At 40.1% G+C, this 17,348-nt stretch overlaps 1 protein-coding gene and 1 long non-coding RNA gene across 3 annotated transcripts in view; one reads left to right on the top strand and one right to left on the bottom strand.

Annotated features, from left to right (window-relative positions):
• KCNAB1 (potassium voltage-gated channel subfamily A regulatory beta subunit 1) overlaps positions 1 to 17,348 on the top strand; it is a 378,602-nt gene that overhangs the window by 335,143 nt on the left and 26,111 nt on the right. The gene's annotated exons all lie outside the window — the stretch shown is intronic.
• LOC135363828 (uncharacterized) lies at positions 4,974 to 9,990 on the bottom strand. The gene is made up of 2 exons (XR_010409972.1): positions 7,360 to 9,990; positions 4,974 to 6,394 (listed from the first exon to the last, which is right to left on the bottom strand). It is a non-coding gene; the product is annotated as an uncharacterized LOC135363828 (long non-coding RNA).

The following is a 17,348-nucleotide window of genomic DNA, read 5'->3' as shown; positions in this document are numbered from 1 at the left end:
GGAGTTTTGATTGAGATCTATGGAGGCTGTATTTATGATTTTAAATGATGTGGGACCAGCCTGAATTCTCATCGGGGCCAAGGGATACTCGTTCCCACTGAATGTAAAGGGCTAGTGGAAGATTGTGATTACATTATCATGAGTCATGCTTGTTCCACATACTAGTTACATATGTTTACCTAATTTAAATCGATCTGACTTAAATTAAAAATGAAAAAAAATTGACTCTTTCTTTAGTTTCAGAAAACGAATTTGTTTGCTTTACAAGAAAATACCATTATGTTCAATATAACAGGAAGCTTAGGAAAACCTTGTGTGCTTAAAATTCAGGTCTCCACAAATTACAAAATAAAGCATCTGGCCACCTGTATAAAATGTATCCTTTATGCACAGACACCTCCCATACCCCACCAGGGCCCTTCCCCACAAAATCTCCCCAGGAATCTGAAGACTTTTGAAAGTTCATTTCTACTTTGGCAACTAATTATTTGTTAAAGGTTCAAATCCTGAAAAATTATAAGCTACTAAACTTCAGCCTCTGCAGTTTGGAATTTATCCATCCTTTCTAAATGCATCCCTATTTTAGGTTTTGTTCTATTTTAAATTCTGAAAGGTGAGCTTGTGTTGTGACTAGCTTCAATGAATCCAATCATACAAAATTAGTGGTAATTAGATGAGATAGTTTTAAACAACTTTTGAAACCCTAGTACAGTCAAGCCAGAACTTACTTATATAAGAACATTTGTTTTTGTTTTCTAAATGGCTAGTGGATGGAAGGGATGGATACAGGGAAGCAGTAGAAAGGGAAAGAAAAAAAATTTAGTATCAGCAGAACTCTCTTTTACTTGGAGAAAGAAGGAAAGTGTTGTATCATTAACATGGAAACTGGAAATATATTTGGTAATGGAATGAACCTAATTACTGCCTAGAAATGAGTGCTTTTTCTAATAAGAGGAAAGAACAAACTTACATAAAAATTCACACAAAGCTTAACAGAAACAAAAAAAAAAGGTGGAGGGGGATATGGAGACCAAAAGGGAAAACTGGGGAAGGAAAAAATGGTGAAATTTTTTTCTCCCATCCATTTCCCTACTCTCTTCCCAAGCACAAGACAAATATTGCAAGTCCCTTTCTCAAAAAACTGACAGGATGCATTTTAAATGTCATCTTATAGCACTCACAACGACCCAGAGAAGAACATGGTATACTAAAAATAGTCAGGTCTAAAATTGGGCTCATTCATTTATTTATATTCTGTTAATATTATTGAGTGCCTGCTATACACTAGGCATTGTTCTTAATGCCTGGGATATATAAGAGAACAAAATAGACAAAGATTCCCACCCTTGTGAGATACATTTGGTTTTACGGGAGAGACATGGAATAAACAATGAAACAAAAAATTAAGTTATGTAGACTGATTAGAAGATGATCAAGTGTTAGGCAACAAAGGAAAAGGTAGAGCAGAAGAGTGAGGGTGGGGATGCCCAGGGAGTTGAAAGTGGTCACTGAGAAGGTAATATGCCAGCAAAGACCCAAAGGGGTAAAGTGAGTAACTAGGAGGGAGATAAGGACATTGTTTCTGGTGCAAAGACCCTGAGATGGGAGAAGCCTGTTGTGTTTGAGGAACATCATGGACACCAATGTGACTGCAGAGAGTGAAGAAGGAAGAGTAGAGAAGAGTTTAGAGGGATTACAGAGACATTTGGCAGCCCTCTGAATTTTGAACAAAGCAGTGACATGACTTACATTTCAAAAGGATCCCTCTGTCTTGGAATTAAAGTGAATTATAAAGGGGCACATGTAGGAGCAAGGAAATGCAAGGAAATAATTGTAGCAATCTAGCTGAGAGATAAGATGGCTCAGATGAAGGTGCAAGCTATGGAAGTGTAGAGTTTGAATAAATACTGAATGTAGAGCCAGAAGAGCTCCTGATGGGTTGGATGTGGGTGTAACAGAAAGAGGGGAGTGGGGAATGACTCCAAGGTGTTAGGCCTGAGTCACCAGAAGGATGGAAGCTACCAGAAGCTGCCATTAACTAATATGGTGAATACTATAGGTGGAGCTGGTTTGTGGGGGAAGACCAGAGGGCTTGAATTTGAGATGTTCATTAGACATCCAAGTAGAAATGTTGAGTGTGCAGTTGGACACTGAATCTGAAACTCAGGAGACAGGCCTGGGATGGAGATGTAAATGAGGGAGTTGTCTGCATGTTAAAGATATTTAAAGCATTGAAAATTGGTAAATCACACAGGGAATAAAAACAGAAAAGGCAGGAAAAGGATATAGAAAGAAAGGACCAAGGACTGAGCCCTGGAGCTCTCCAATATTCAAGGCTGGGAGGAGGGAAAAAGAACAGTTTAAAAAAAAAAAAAAACATATCAAGGAGGAAGATGTGATTGACTGTATCAGTGCTACTGATGGGTCAAGACGGATGAGGACTGGGAATTGTCCATCAGTGTTAATGGTGAGAAGACAATCAGTAACCTTGACAAAAGCAGCTTTGGTGAAATAGGGAGTGGGTGAGTGAAAGCCACCCAATCTTTGAGTCCCAGTTTCCTCATTTGGAAAACAGGGAAACCTCTTGGTTTAAGATCACACAGTAAAATATTTCTGCCTCTTTCTCTTAAAAAAAAAAAAATCACCCAATAAATAACATACAGGGCAAGCAACAGAAATAGAAACTTCCTTTCTGATAAAAGTAGAAGACAACTGGAAAGCCAGACCCTTATATATGAAAGTGGAAAAAAGGATGGAAGAATTGTAAACAACTTAGCAGAACTGAGGGAAGATTTATTGGAAGTGCCCACAGGTGAGAAGCAAATCAATCTCCACTGTGCAATCTCAGAATGGTTAGAGCATTAGATGCACCAGCATCACAGAGGATGGGGGTGGGGTGGGAACTGTAAACAAGGTAGTTGTTTAAAAGAACAACAGAGCTATGAACGTTCTATGTCCCCAGGTCTGTAGGCAATGAAGGAAAGCAAAAGGTACATAAACTGGTTGAGGGGCTGTAGTCCAAGAGATACTGGACACAAAGGAAGGTGGGGCTACACTGGAAAAAAAAAAGATTATGGAGTGAGACCCCATACCTCTCCTCTCACTTACTTCTGGGTCACTACAGCAAGGTTACACTTTCCCCAGGTAGAATATAAGAGAATATTTCTCTGGAGAATATTTTTTCAAGGAAAAAATCTTAACAGATATGGACATTGTTGTGGGAGAAAACCCCAGTGGGAAAAAGTGGCAAGTCCACTCATTGTTCCCACAGGGACTCGCACTAGTTGACAAGTGCCAACTGAACACAATTTTAGTGCTTTATTTGTAACCATGAACAGACACCCAAGAATCACCTGACATTCAAAGAGAGCCCCTAATATGAATTTTTTTTATTTTTATTTTTTTTTTGTGGGGGGTGGGAGGGATGGGGTGGCTGGGTGATAGACATTGGGGAGGGTATGTGCTATGGTGAGCGCTGTGAATTGTACAAGACTGTTGAATCACAGATCTGTACCTCTGAAACAAATAATGTTAAGAAAAAAAGAAGATAGCAGGAGAGGAAGAATGAAGGGAGAAATCAGAGGGGGAGATGAACCATGAGACGATGGACTCTGAAAAACAAAATACGATTTTTTTTTAAAAAAAAGCTCAAGTAAATAGAAGAAAGTAATGCAAAAGAGAGTAATGCAAAGATACAGAAAATTCCAAAGGAACTATAGTTAACATACTTGGTAAGAAAAGATACTGCATCACTGGAAGAAGAACAGAATGAAAGATCAACAACAACACAGAATTAGAATTTAAAAAATGTAGAGATTGGAAAATATAATGGCTAAAAAACTTTAACATTTTAAAAGTCAATAAAGATGTTGGATATTAAAGTTGAGGAAATATTCCAGAAAGAAGGGGGCAGGGAATGGACGATACAAGTGAAAAAATAACAAAATTCAGGTTTTGTCCTGGAAGTCCAACATCTATTCAACTTGAGGGAACAGATAAAATGGAGAAGAGGTAATACGGGAAAATTTCCGGATTTGAAGAACACGAGACTCCAGATTGAAAGTGCCCACCAAGTACCCAGGACAATGAATGAATAAAGTCCCACACAAAGGAAAATCATAATGAAATTTCACAACTGAAAAGATAAAGGAAAACATCCTAAAATGTTCCAGAGACTTGGGGCACCGGGTGGCTCAGTAGGTTAGGTGTCTGCCTTTGGCACAGGTCATGATCCCAGAGTCCTGGGATTGAGTCCCACATCAGGCTCCCTGCTCGGTGGGGAGCCTGCTTCTCCCTCTCCCTCTGCCTGACATTCCTCCCCCTGTTTGTGTTCTCTCTCTCAAATATATAAATGAAATCTTAAAAAATAAATAAAATATTCCAGAGGCTTGATAGAGTACACATATGAAGGATTGAGAATAAGGATTGCCTCGGAGTTTTCAACAGCAAAATTGAGAACTAGAAGGCCAGGGAGCCAGCCTTCAAAATTCGAGGCCAAAAGATGGTGGGCAAATCTCCCAACCAAGGTGGAGGAAATAAGAACCTTTTGACGTTCCTATCTCCCAAACACAACGCCTCAAAAGCTACTGGGAAATATGCTCCACCAAACGGAGAGAATAAAGCCACAAAGAGGAAGCTGCGGGATCCAACTCCAATTAGAGGAAGAAGGGAATTTCCAGGGTGAAGGGGAAGGGAAGCGCCAGCCCAACAGCTGGACAGCGGCACAGAGCGTGCGCAGTGTGGGCTGCAGCCCGAGGATGGCAGCCTCCAGGTGGGGCGCTGCCAGGAAAAAGATAAACGGAACTGAGTTTCTCACCAGCTTGACCATGTGGAAAGAGACAGTTGCACAACGTATGGGAAGATTGAGTAAAGCTCCAAATAAAACTGTTAATGAAGAAGCTGTCAACTGAAGAAGAAAGGAGAAGTTATAGAAGGAAGGCAAGATGATCACTGTAAACTATTTTGCTCCGCAGTGGTCACTAAATAGGGAGTCATTAATATGAAGACACGGAATAGGAACTTAACCCTAAACTGAGTTGTGAACAGACTGGGAAGATGGTGAAGATAGAAGGCTGTATGAGCGGGAGCTAAAACCCTGACCTCCAAGGGAGGTCAACAGATAGTGTCTAAAAAGGCTGGATCAAGGGCGCAATGCAGAAATATTATTGAGAAACGTAGAGAGTAATACTAGAATAAGCAACATATATTGGAAGTGGTTACCTCTGTGGTGTATAGAGGCAAAGAGTTGAAGGTCTGCTGCTTTTGGTTATAAGCCTTTAGGCATTGGCTCTTTAAGTGATGCACATGTGTTACTTTGAGAAAACTGAGGATTCAGTCAATACCTGCACACATACACACACAAATGAGATAAAAATGCTAGTGGTATTGAGTTGTCAGTATTACCTATGATCTCGTGGCTGTCGAAGTCCAGGCACAGTCCTTGGGGTTTAGAAATAATCACATTTTCCTAGCCCAGAGTCCAGGATCAGAAGCCAACCCATCTCTCACTGCATCCCTCCAGAAACATGCCAGCACCAGAGACCGATCCGCCACTTCTAAACAAGCTGTGCCGAGCCGGACTCCTTCCCGTGGAGTCCTCTAAGGCAGGGCGTGCTATATGATCCACGGCAGGATGAGAAGAAAACATAATTTCCACTGCTCTTATATTTTATGATTTTTCAAGTTTCTATTTATTGTATATATTTTTTCTATTTTAAACTATCCACTGATACAATTTCAAACATAAAAAGAAGTAAAAATAGAGGAGCCTGGGTGGCTCAGTCAGGCATCTGCCTTCAGTTCAGGTAGTGATCCCAGGACCCTAGGATCCAGCCCCCAGCCGAGCTCCCTGCTCAGGGGGAGTCGTCTTCTCCCTCTCCCTCTCCCCCTCCCCCCCCCCCGACTCATGCTCTCTCTCTCTCTCTCAAATAAATAGATAAAATTTTTGTAAAAGTTGTAAAAAATTAAAAAGTAGTAAAAATAGTACAAAAATTCATATAAAACCCTCACCCATATTCCCTCAAGTGTTAACATCTTACATAACCATTGTACTATTATTAAAATCTAGAAATTAACATTGACACAATAATGTATAATCTATAGATTGTATTCGTATTTCTCTGATTGTCTCACTGATAGTCCCTTCTACTCCATATCTACTTTAAGATCACACACTGCAGCTCATCTTCATGTGTCTTTGGTCTCCTTTAAGCTGGATCAGTTCCTTGGCCTTTCTTTGTCTTTCATAATTTTGACATTTTAAAGTATTAGCCAGTTCTTTTGTAGAATGTCCCTCAATTGATGCTCTTCAGATTATTTGCCAGTGGTTAAATTCATGTTAGGCATTTGGGTCAAGAATACCACAGAAATGATGTTGTGTCCTCTTCGGTGCTTCCTAGTGGGGGGGAAGGGTGTATAATGTTTATTTTTCCTGTTACTAATAATGTTAACTTTGGTTACTTGGTTAAGGTGATGTCTACTAGGTTTCTCCTCTGTAAAGTTACTTTTTTTCCTTTAGTATGTCCTGTATTATATGGCATTAAGTATATATGGTATATACCCAATGAGTATGTTTGAGGGAAAATATTTAGAAACTGTTTTTCATCACACTTTTGCCTACTTAATTTTAGTATTCCACAATGATTCTCACCTGAAACAAGTACTATGGTGTTTGCCAAATGGTGATTTTCTATATTTATCATACCTACTACAGTTTTTGGTTGGCATTCTGCTGTAAGGAAGAGCTTTCCCTCCTCCCCTTATATTTCTTTATTCAATTAATTTATTCAATTATTTACATCAATATGATCTCATAGATTCTGATTTTATTTTATGATTTATAAATCATTACTATCATTATTTATTTTGTTACCACAACTATCCCCAACATGTCCATTCTGACTATCTTTGACATGTCTTCTGTGTTCTCACGGCATGTCTCCATCTTTTTTTTTTTTTCTCTTTTTTTGGAGGACTTTTTTGCTTTCCCAGCACAAGATGTTCCAAGCTCACCTGTGCTTTCCCCAGCCCTGTAATCAGCCATTTCTCCCAAGGAGCCCTGGTCCTTTAATGGAGCGCAGCATTTTGAGCCAGGATCTGGATGCCATTACACATTTTTTTTTATAACATACTAGCTTTGTGGTACAGGTACTTATTTTAACCAATATACTTTTTTTTTTTTTTAACTGATTGGGAAGCAAAACATTTTTGAAATCACTGCTTTTAGCCTCAAGAAGCACTGCTCATTGTTTCCTTAGCCTGAAATGTTCCCAAGGAAGACATCTTGATCCCCTGAGTTGGAATTACCCACCCCTCCTTTTTCACGTGTACAGCTTGATACTTCCTCTATTTTGCACTTACCTTTTCCTGCCTTATGTCGGAGATGGTAGTTCATGAGTGAAGAACAACCCCGGGAACTCATGGTCTCTTTCTTCATCGTTCTCTATCCTGTCAGCTTCTTATATTGAAAGAGGTTCATGTGTAAAAGTTGCCAGGCAATGAAGGCCAAGTAGGGAAGAGAAATGGTCCATGTTGCTGTGTCACAGAGAAACACCCTGCGTTCACACATATACAATGGGCAGGTCCCCAGAGGAAGTGAGTGATCCCGGGGAACAAAATGGCTCCTGTCGGCTCCCAAAAGAGTTCTGCAGTTAGCATCTCATCCCTTTAGTGTAACCTGTCATACTCTATCAGGACTTCCTGGTCCACTCGGCTAGCACAAGTCTGCCAATTTCTAAAATGCTGAAATGTTCTCTGTGTTGAAGAGCAGACTAGAACCAGAGTGCTTGCTTTCACTTACTAGCTGGGTATCCTTGAGCAATTTACTCACCTTCCTTGTGGCCCAGTTTTCTCATGTGCAAAATAAGAATAACAACCATAGACCTTTTCTGTGAGATTGTTTTGGTGATTAAGTGAGTTTATATATATATATATAGTGTTTAGAACAAGGCCAGGTGTATTAAAAGTGCTAAATTGCTGTTAATGGTTATTCTTAATACTTCAGAAGACAAAGGCCCTTATATTTATGTCAGGGAGCCTCACAAAATGTGGCATGGAAATATACAAAAGTTCACGGCAAAAAGGATTAGGTCAAACTAGGGTTTTGTGTCTAATTAAAGACCAGACCCCGAGAGGGACAATTCATTACACCTTTTCAGTCACTGTCCCCATTCTTGCTGCTCTTTGCCTTACAACTAGGCATGCCTTTCCCCTGAAGCACAAGGAAGTGTGCTCTGTGTGGAAAAGGTGGATATTGGCGGGGGGGGGGGGGGGGGGGCGGGGGGGGGTCGGTGTGATTAGAGCTGGACAAGCCACAGAGTAAACATGAAACATTTTCCTTCTGTGTCAGTTTTACTCAAAGATGCATAAAGAAAAATGTTACTATTGCTTTAAAGCAAATGCTTTATTGAGGTGTGGGACAGCCATTTGCATAAATTTTCATGCTAAAGCCAAATCTGTCTAAATAACATTTGCTTTTGTAGCCACTTTAGTGGCTCATGTGGTAGAAACGTTTAAGAAGCATTGTCTTTCCATGAAAAACCTTGGTAAATCCTTTCTTAGCAGAAGATTCTAATAAAGAAAATAAGGGGAAACTGCCATCTTTGGGTGGGGAATGGGGAAGAAGGTGAAAAATGGGAAGGAAAAGTCCCAAAGAAAGAGATTAAGGGCTCCAGATACAAGCAGACAACATGTGGGACAGTGAAATAGGTACAAGGAAAAGAATGGGAGCATCCCAGGGCAGACCCAGGGGGAAAGACTAGCCTCCTTCTAAAGGGTTCTAGTAGTGAAAGTGGCACAGCCACCACTGGGCCTGCCTTATATTTTAACATACAGAGCCACAGGTGCCTCATTTCAAACATGAACAGAGTTAGTATTCCTTCTTTACCAGGTAGTTCACTGTTGAAAAGCTGAGAAAACCATTCCACTCCACCATATCAAGTTTAAAAGTTGCCTTTTAGTTAGTTGCCTTTGGTTAGTTACCAGGTACCTGACAAATATAGATAAGCTCTGCAGAGCCAACATGGATGTGGGGCTGCCAGTGAGCTGCATCTGCTGTTGGAATAGCAGGTTTAATATCACTAAGATTAAGATAGCATCTTCTTTCAGCTGTCTCCCATGGCAGAACCAGGAAATAAGGCCAGCTCTACATTTTTAAAGAAGCAATAAAAATTGCTTCCTGTTACAGCAAAAAAAACTGGATTTGCCAGTAGAAAATCTCATTAGGATAAATATTTTTTTTACTCTTATCAATCCCCTGCCAAGTTGCTTGCTTTAGTCTTATATCCACAAGATAGAATTCCTTTAAAAATAAAGTTAAAAGCCTGTCCCAAGAAGCTGATACACAGACAGGCAGTTGTATAAATAAAAAGCTCCAGACAGGATAATAGAATAAGAAGCTACATGTCAGGATTCCACATCTGTCTGTCTGGCCAGTGAGGATGACATTCCACAATTGAAAAGATCAGAAATTCAAGGCTTGAGTCAGATATCTGCAATGCAATGGCAGATGCTCCCTGGTATAAAAATAACTATTCCACTAATAATAAATATAGAAATTTTAGGCGCCATGTAGGATGGGTAGAGTTTAGTTACATTTACTTTTTAGTATCTCAATGAACATTTGGAAAACTATTCCTTAGTGTTTTGATAATACATTTGCTTTCAACATGCCTAAAGGCTTATTTCCTCGGTTGATACAGTTCTTAACCCTCTATGCACTTCAAATAGCAAAACCAAAAGGACAGACATGAAATACATAAATATGGAGGAGGACAAAGGGAAGGAGATATTTCACTTTGTTTTGTTTGAGTATGAGGATCAGTGGGTGAAAGTGGCTCTGGAGAAAAAGTGCAAACCTGGCTTCACCAAGTTTTTCATCATTTTCTCAATTTCTTCAACTATAAAATAGAAATGTAGTAATACCGCCTCATAGGGCTGCAGGAGAACTTAAATGCAGTAATGCTGGTAACGCACCCAGGACAGAGCCCAGTGCACAGTAAGTACTCAGTAGTTAGCTTTCTTCCTGTCCCTCTGTTGATGTGCCCAACCAGACCCGGTCTGAGCACAGTGGAAATCGTGGGTTGTCTGCTGAGCAGTCATCTCCCTCTTCTCAGATACCCAGGTTTTCATGTGGGCCATGACCCTGCCCCCACACCACCAAGTGACCCATAGGAAAGTCACTTCCTCTCCCCTTGCTGGTCCTCACTTCCAATGTGGGCTCTGGGTCATGTTAAACCAATCAGTCCCTTTTTTACCCTTGCCTAGAATCACTGGTTCATGTGACTAAAGCAGCCTAATCAGTGTCTCGGGAGTCAGAACACTGAGGCCAAAGGGTCCTGGTGAGCATGGACAAGGAAGCACATTGCCATAGATGCACCTTAATGCCACAGAGGAAGCCAGCATGGGGAGGGCAGAGTTAGAAAAAAGTTGGTCCGCAGTGACTTGCTGGAACAATCAATTCTGACGATATATGACCTCTACACTTCCAGTGACTAGAGCCGATAAATCTCTTTTACAATTTAAGAACTTTCCATTGAGTTTTTAATAACTTCATTAAAAAAAAACAAAAACCTAACTGATAGACCAAGAAGCTATTTACATCCTCATTTCTCAGTAAGAAAAACTGCAACCTAAAGCTCAAAAGGATTACAAATACAAAGATAGTCATTCTTTAGATCTTTTATATATTATGGTTAAATGAGGGGTCTCTATAACATCTGTCTTATCTTTCTATGTGTTGCTGATTAGGTTTTACTGTCATACACCAGAATTACCTTCTACCATAATTATTCCTGATATATAAGAAAGGTTTCGCTTAACTATTTAAAATTAGAATAAGTTGGTTCTAGCAAATAAATCTACATGGCAGGTTAATTTCCTTATTCTGCATACATTTTTTAAATCATTCATCCTGCTATATTCACTGGGGGAAAAACACAGTTATTCAAAATCAGGTATGTCATAGGTATGTCATCTATGACAGTGATGAAAAGCTGGTAACACTTGCTTTGAGAATTTTCTAAGCCAAAATTATCTTGGCCTTTGCTATAAACTAAGGTTGTGTCACCCTAAAAGTCATATGTTGAAACCAAATCCCTAGTGTGATGGTGTTAGGAGGTAGGGCCTTTGGGAGGTAATTAGGTCATGAGGGTGAAGTCCTCATGAATGGGATTAGTGCCCTGATAAAGAGACCCTAGCAATCTCCCTCACACCTGTGAGGGCACAGCAAAAAGATGTCTGTCTACAGACCAGGAAGTGAGATCTCAGCAGACACTGAATCTGCCAGAGCCTTGATCCTGTCCTTCCCAGTCTCAGACTGTGAGAAATGAATGTTGTTTAAGCCCCCTATGGTATGTTTGTTATATGTTTATGGTATTTCTGTTATAACAACCTGAACAGAATAAGACAGCCATGTTCTATGATAAAATTGGTGGGGCTTAATTGACAAGAGCAAAACTTTAAAAGTTTTGGCAGAAGGAAGAAAATCTTTTTTCTAATTTAAATGTCTTCATTGGTATCAGAGAGATATCCCATATTGGGAGAAGACCCATGTTCAAACTATAAAAACTCCTTTTTTAAGGCTGACTAGTAACATTGTTAAAGGAAACCCCAGGATGCTACCTTACAGGACCAGTTTCCTACAATAATCCACTGATGGTGTAACTTTTAGTTTCACAGATGAAGATAAATAAGTCAGGTATCTAGAAAATTTGCACAACCCTGAAATTTCAGTTTACTTAGATTTATTTAAGTCTGTTTATTTGTTGCCTTGCTCCAAACAAAATTTAAGGCAATGGGTTTATCTATTCTCATTTTTAATATTTTTAAGTGAATCAGAATTCATTCCACTGTTCACAAATCCTACAGAATTTGACATACATAAGAACAATCATGGGGGGCGCCTGGGTGGCTCAGTTGGTTGGGCGACTGCCTTCGGCTCAGGTCATGATCCTGGAGTCCCTGGATCGAGTCCCGCGTCGGGCTCCCTGCTCGGCAGGGAGTCTGCTTCTCCCTCTGACCCTTCCCCCTCTCATGTCTCTCTGTCTCATTCTCTCTCTCAAATAAATAAATAAAATCTTAAAAAAAAAAAAAAAAAAAAAAAAAGAACAATCATGGGGCACCTGGGTGGCTCAGTCAGTTAGGCGTCCAGCTCCTGATTTTGGCTGAGGTCATGATCTCAGGTTGTCGGATTGGGCCCCGAATTGGGCTCTTCACTCAGTGAGGAGTCTGCTTGAGATTCTCTCTCCCTCTCCTGCCCTCCCCCAGTAAATAAAATTTTAAAAAAATAAAATAATAAAAAATTAAAAAACCTTTCAAAAGAAGAACAGCATTATACTCTATACTCATCATAGATGCTGCCTTTTTCATCAGGACAGAGATCATCTCTTTACTACCATATAGTATTAACCAAATATAGATATTACAAGCTGATAGTTTGGAATCACCTAGTTTCAGTAGGAAATAGTGGGACCACATTTAGATTCTATTTAAGGAAGAGGTGTGATTTTATGATCTATATTCTACATAATTATTTCTTGGAGAGTATCAGCAGGCAATAGTGGAAAGATTGGAGGTGGTGGTAAAAGACAGTTACAGGGAAATAATGAGGAGAGAGCTCTACTGAAAGATAAGAAAGCTATGTCATTGCCTTAAGCAAGTCACTTGGCCATTCTTACCAAGGTGTAAAATGAACAGTTGCTCTTTTGCTAGGGTTAAAGAGCATATGTCTGGTGGTGGAAGAAATAAAATTAAAAGTATACAGCATCACATAGCCTCCCCGCTCTGTAGGGAGGAGCTGATAAGGAATGAGCAGAGTCCCCAGAACAGCAGTGTCTGTCTGTTCAGGAAAAGTCACAGGAATTTCAGTCTCTTACTTCGGGGAGCTGCTCTTATTTGCACGTTCTGCAAATGGGATTTTTTGGTTCTGGAGTTTTATTCAGTTTGCGATGAGGTGAAAGGTAGAGGGGGAGGGAGGCATCACAGAGGGAGGTAGGGAAATGCCACAGAACTCAAACCCAATTAAATTATCTCTCAACCTCCACCTCCACCCATTTATTCTTTCAAGGTGAGGGTGAAGCTAAAGATGGCCAAACCTTTTTCCCAGTCCTACAGAGGTGGTCCAATAACTTACTTTGGAACTTAGGGGTACTTACTACTGTTTTTGTTTAGGGCCTTCGGACTTCAGGTCAAAGAGAAACTGAAAGTGTTCCCTTTCAAAAACGTATTCCACATTTCAGGATCAGGTTCAGAAATCACATCTGGGCAATCTCAGAGGCTCAGTTCAAAGTGACTAGGGTCCAGAATATACAGTGCATGGCAAAGCACAGAGTTTGTGGACCAAAGCAGAGAGGTTGAGCTGTAGGGTGAAGACAATGCACTGTCCTTGGAGACCTACAGCTCCATTCTGGGGTCAGAGTTTTGAACAAGGTTTCATTTGAAAGGTTTTACTGACTTGGCTCATTCCACGTATTGCTTCCTAGTCTCTTGAATCTAGTCTGTTCTGATCATTTTGGCCTATGTCCTAATCCAGAAAGCTTATTCTTTGTAAACTATCTTGTGAAGACCACTTTTTCTCTGAGCTTCAACAGGTCAGATGCAGACACAATCCTTTTTTGGGCTCTTTTTTTCAAAGAGTCATCAAATTTGAAGTCTTTCTTCAAGGAAGCAAAAAGATAGCTTACATTTCCCAAGTCATTCATATACATCATCAACTATAGTCATCATGTATTAAATGCAGACGGATGGATATAACCACACACAAGTCATTTCATGTTCACAAATGCACAGTGGGACTAAGTAAATGCCCTGTTATTTTTCTGTCCCCAAGCCATTTTCTCCCACAGTGCACAATATACAAAGTCTTCTAGAACTTCAAAGCCAGAGGTGGCCTTATAGGCTATCTGCTGAGAACTTGCCCAAGTGACGCCGAGCCTCAGCTTCTTCACCCGTGAAATGGGGGGTAAAATATTATCCACCAAAACCGTTTTTAGAAAGATTACCTATATGCTCAATTAATATCAATCTGCTCACTCATGTTGAAGAAACTGAGATCCAGCAAGGTTGAGGGATGCTCCCAAAGAAGTGATAGTGATGGGACAAAAACCAAGGTCTCCCGAATCCTGGTGTGTGCTCTGTGACGCAAAGGAAGTCAGGCTTTCCTCAGATGCTCAGCAAAGCCTTAAGGCTAAATGTGACGTACTCCTTTTATAGGTAGGAGTTTCCATTCCCATGAAAAAGGATAGTTCTCAGTCTCCAGACACTCCGCTGAGTGCTGAGAGAGGATTCTCCACCGCCAGGATAAAGGATGGATAAAGCAAGGAGAAACTGCTAAGCCACAAAGAGGCCCCATTATAAACCCAAGTTCCTGAAGTTAAATAAGCAAATAAATGATGGAAGTTAAATAAACAAACAGCTCGTTTGGAGGGAAAACTGTGTCCAGGTTTAGACCTATTTTTTCTTAGTGTCTGTAACTCCTTGGAGGAAACCAAGTCCCCACATTTTACCAGTGCCTCAGCCTCCACCATGGTCCTCTCCTCTGAAAAAAGAAAGGATCCACTGGCAGTTAGGTTGAACCATGTGAATGACATTGTCAATAGTCAATCATTTCTGAACTCTATAGATGACAATTTCATTTGGTTAAAAATATTTGTGAATTAAGCTGTAAATGTTCATGTTTTAAAGTGGCACCTTTGCTTGATAGGGAATTTTCTTTCTTCTTCTTTTTTATATTATAAAAGTATGATAACACAGTTACAGGAATTTCCAGGAAACTGGATTATCTCTAAGGTTTCTTTTGTTTTTATCATTCTGTGTCACTATGGCCGGATTAAGCCCATTTTCTTTGATCAAAATACTAATTTCTGCATATTTTTATCTGAAGTTCTTATGGTTTATTGTTCATGCAGTATAACTATTTGCTTACAACTTTCAAAGCTCAAAGGAACATTTCCCATGAAAAACAGTTTGTTAGCAACTATCTTCTTTGTATGGGGGCCAATTAAAAAAAACATGTTTATCAACACATTTTTTTGCACTCAAAATAATGTTTTATGAAGTCCTTTAGCATAAAATGCACATTTGAAAACAAAGATGACCTACATTACTAAAAGAAGAATGTCAACTTTTCTTTTTTGTAACTAAAATGTTAAAAACAGCCTATTTGGGAAGAAACAACCAGGGCCACATCCTGCTTGCTTATTACTCAGTTTGTGTTACAATTTTAGATTCACAAATTGATCTACACACATCATCTCATGTCAAGCTTTGAAGAATTCCACAGGATCAATATCGCCCTCACTTTACAAATGAGGAAATGGCATACTCAACAGGAACGAAATTGACCTGAAGCATTTATGGAGGGCTGGCTGTGTGCTAAGGATACAGAGAATGAGAGAGAGCTTCCTGTGGCCTGTGGGTCACAGAGTAATGATTATTTCAACCTGGAAAGGAGTGCATAGGGAAGATTTACCGAAGTTTTTCAATAGTTCAGATAGTGTTTCTCAAACTTTGGGATTTTAGAGCCAATGAAAATAACACAAAGGCCTAGGCTCATTGGAGTAGGCTAGGATCTGGACCTCTGCTTTCATCAAATTCCTCAGGTGATTTCAATTCATACCAAAGTGTGTGTATATATGTGTGTGTGCGTGCATGTACCCATGCATGCAATAGTGACTGTTTGCATATCTACTAACACAAATAATTAAAGGTTAAATTACAGCATGAAGCATTTAGATGAAAGAGTAGAAGAGGAAATGTAAGAGGAAGTTTATACAGCCTGAAATGGCTTACTTGGGAATGGTATAAAGCAGTGGTTCTCAAAACACACCAGAAATTCTTGGAAGGCTGCCCACACCCCTCCCCACCAATCTGTAATTCAGTAGGTGTAGAGTAAGACCCTAGAATTTACATTTCTAACAAGTTTCCAGGTGCTGCTGATGCTGCTGGCCCAGGGGCCATACTTGGGGACAATTGGTATAGACAAGCACAGTAGTTCTAAACCCTGGCTGCACTCTAGAAAAGTCTGGAATGAGTTTTTAAAGTACAGATGATGGGGCCTCAGCCCTAGAGATTCTGCTATAATAGAATTTCAGTGGAGGTCAGATAGCGTAGTTTTTAAAGCTCCCAGGTGTTTTAATGTGCAGTCCCAGTTGAGAACTACGGGTCCTAAGGCTTCTTGGAAAAGCGGAGGGAGTCACATTCAGTCCTGGGTTACCTGATTTAATCATGTTTGTCTGCATGTCTTTTGCCCAAAGGCCGGTGCATGCAATGTGCATAATAATCTTCCTAACATCCTTTTCCCACCTGGAATCGATGCTCTGATGCTCTGATGAGGATGCTTTTTTTTTTTTTTTTAATTTTATTATGTTATGTTAGTCACCATACAATACATCATTGGTTTTTGATGTGGTGATCCACGATCCATTGTTTTCATATATAAGAGAATACTTTTTAAATGCATTTCCATGAGACAGGAGTAAAACCAGCTAGACTCCATTGATTTTTTTCTTTCAACAATGCTGCCCTCTTGTGTCCTTAAATAGTAGAATTGTGTAAAAGCCCATTTCACTTCCTGCTACAGAGCTAAACAACTTGGGGGATTTTTCTTTGATGTAAAAAAAAACCCAACAAATTTAACATCCATTAAGCCTAATTTTTAATCTGTGGCAACATGTATCTCCAACAGCAGCCCCTTGCTTCTCCCACCATTTTTCCCTGCATTCAGTGCTTCAGCCTCCTCCAAGGATAAGAACTACTCGGGTTTTTTTCTTCATTCCACCAAACCCTTCTCTGCAGAGCCAGAAGCACAACCAATCAGGGAGCAAGAAATTACCACCAACTAAAGTATTTGGGCATTGGAGGGTCTCGCATACTCTCATCCATACTCAGAACCATTCGTTCTCACCACACCCACCTCTTCTTCACTTGATTGATAGCTTATTAAACAAGACGAAACCAGAGAGGCAGACAAACCATAAGAGACTCTTAATCTCAGGAAACAAACTGAGGGTTGCTGGAGTGGTGGGGGGTGGGAGGGATGGGGTGGCTGGGTGATAGACATCGGGGAGGGTATGTGCTATGGTGAGCGTTGTGAATTGTGTAAGACTGATGAATCACAGATCTGTACCTCTGAAACAAATAACACATTATATGTTAATAAAAAAATTTTTTTAAAAAGAATAGAATCATCACACGGGAGCTCCCATGTCCTCCCACGATGAGTTCAACACACCTTTCGGTGTTCTGCCATCTGGATGCAGTCCTCTGCACCTCACAGGTACCCGCCCACCCTCCATCTCACTTGATCGAGTCTCCCTCTCCCTCCGGCCCCAGCCTCCAGCCAAGATCATCAC

This window comes from Mirounga angustirostris, unplaced genomic scaffold (assembly GCF_029215605.1).
Source record: "Mirounga angustirostris isolate CCGP_5_RB_7025 unplaced genomic scaffold, mMirAng1.0.hap1 SCAF_1, whole genome shotgun sequence".
In the NCBI taxonomy this organism is placed as follows: Eukaryota; Metazoa; Chordata; class Mammalia; order Carnivora; family Phocidae; genus Mirounga; species Mirounga angustirostris.
Note: the sequence above shows the minus strand (reverse complement) of the source record. Positions and strands in the feature narration are given on the sequence as shown.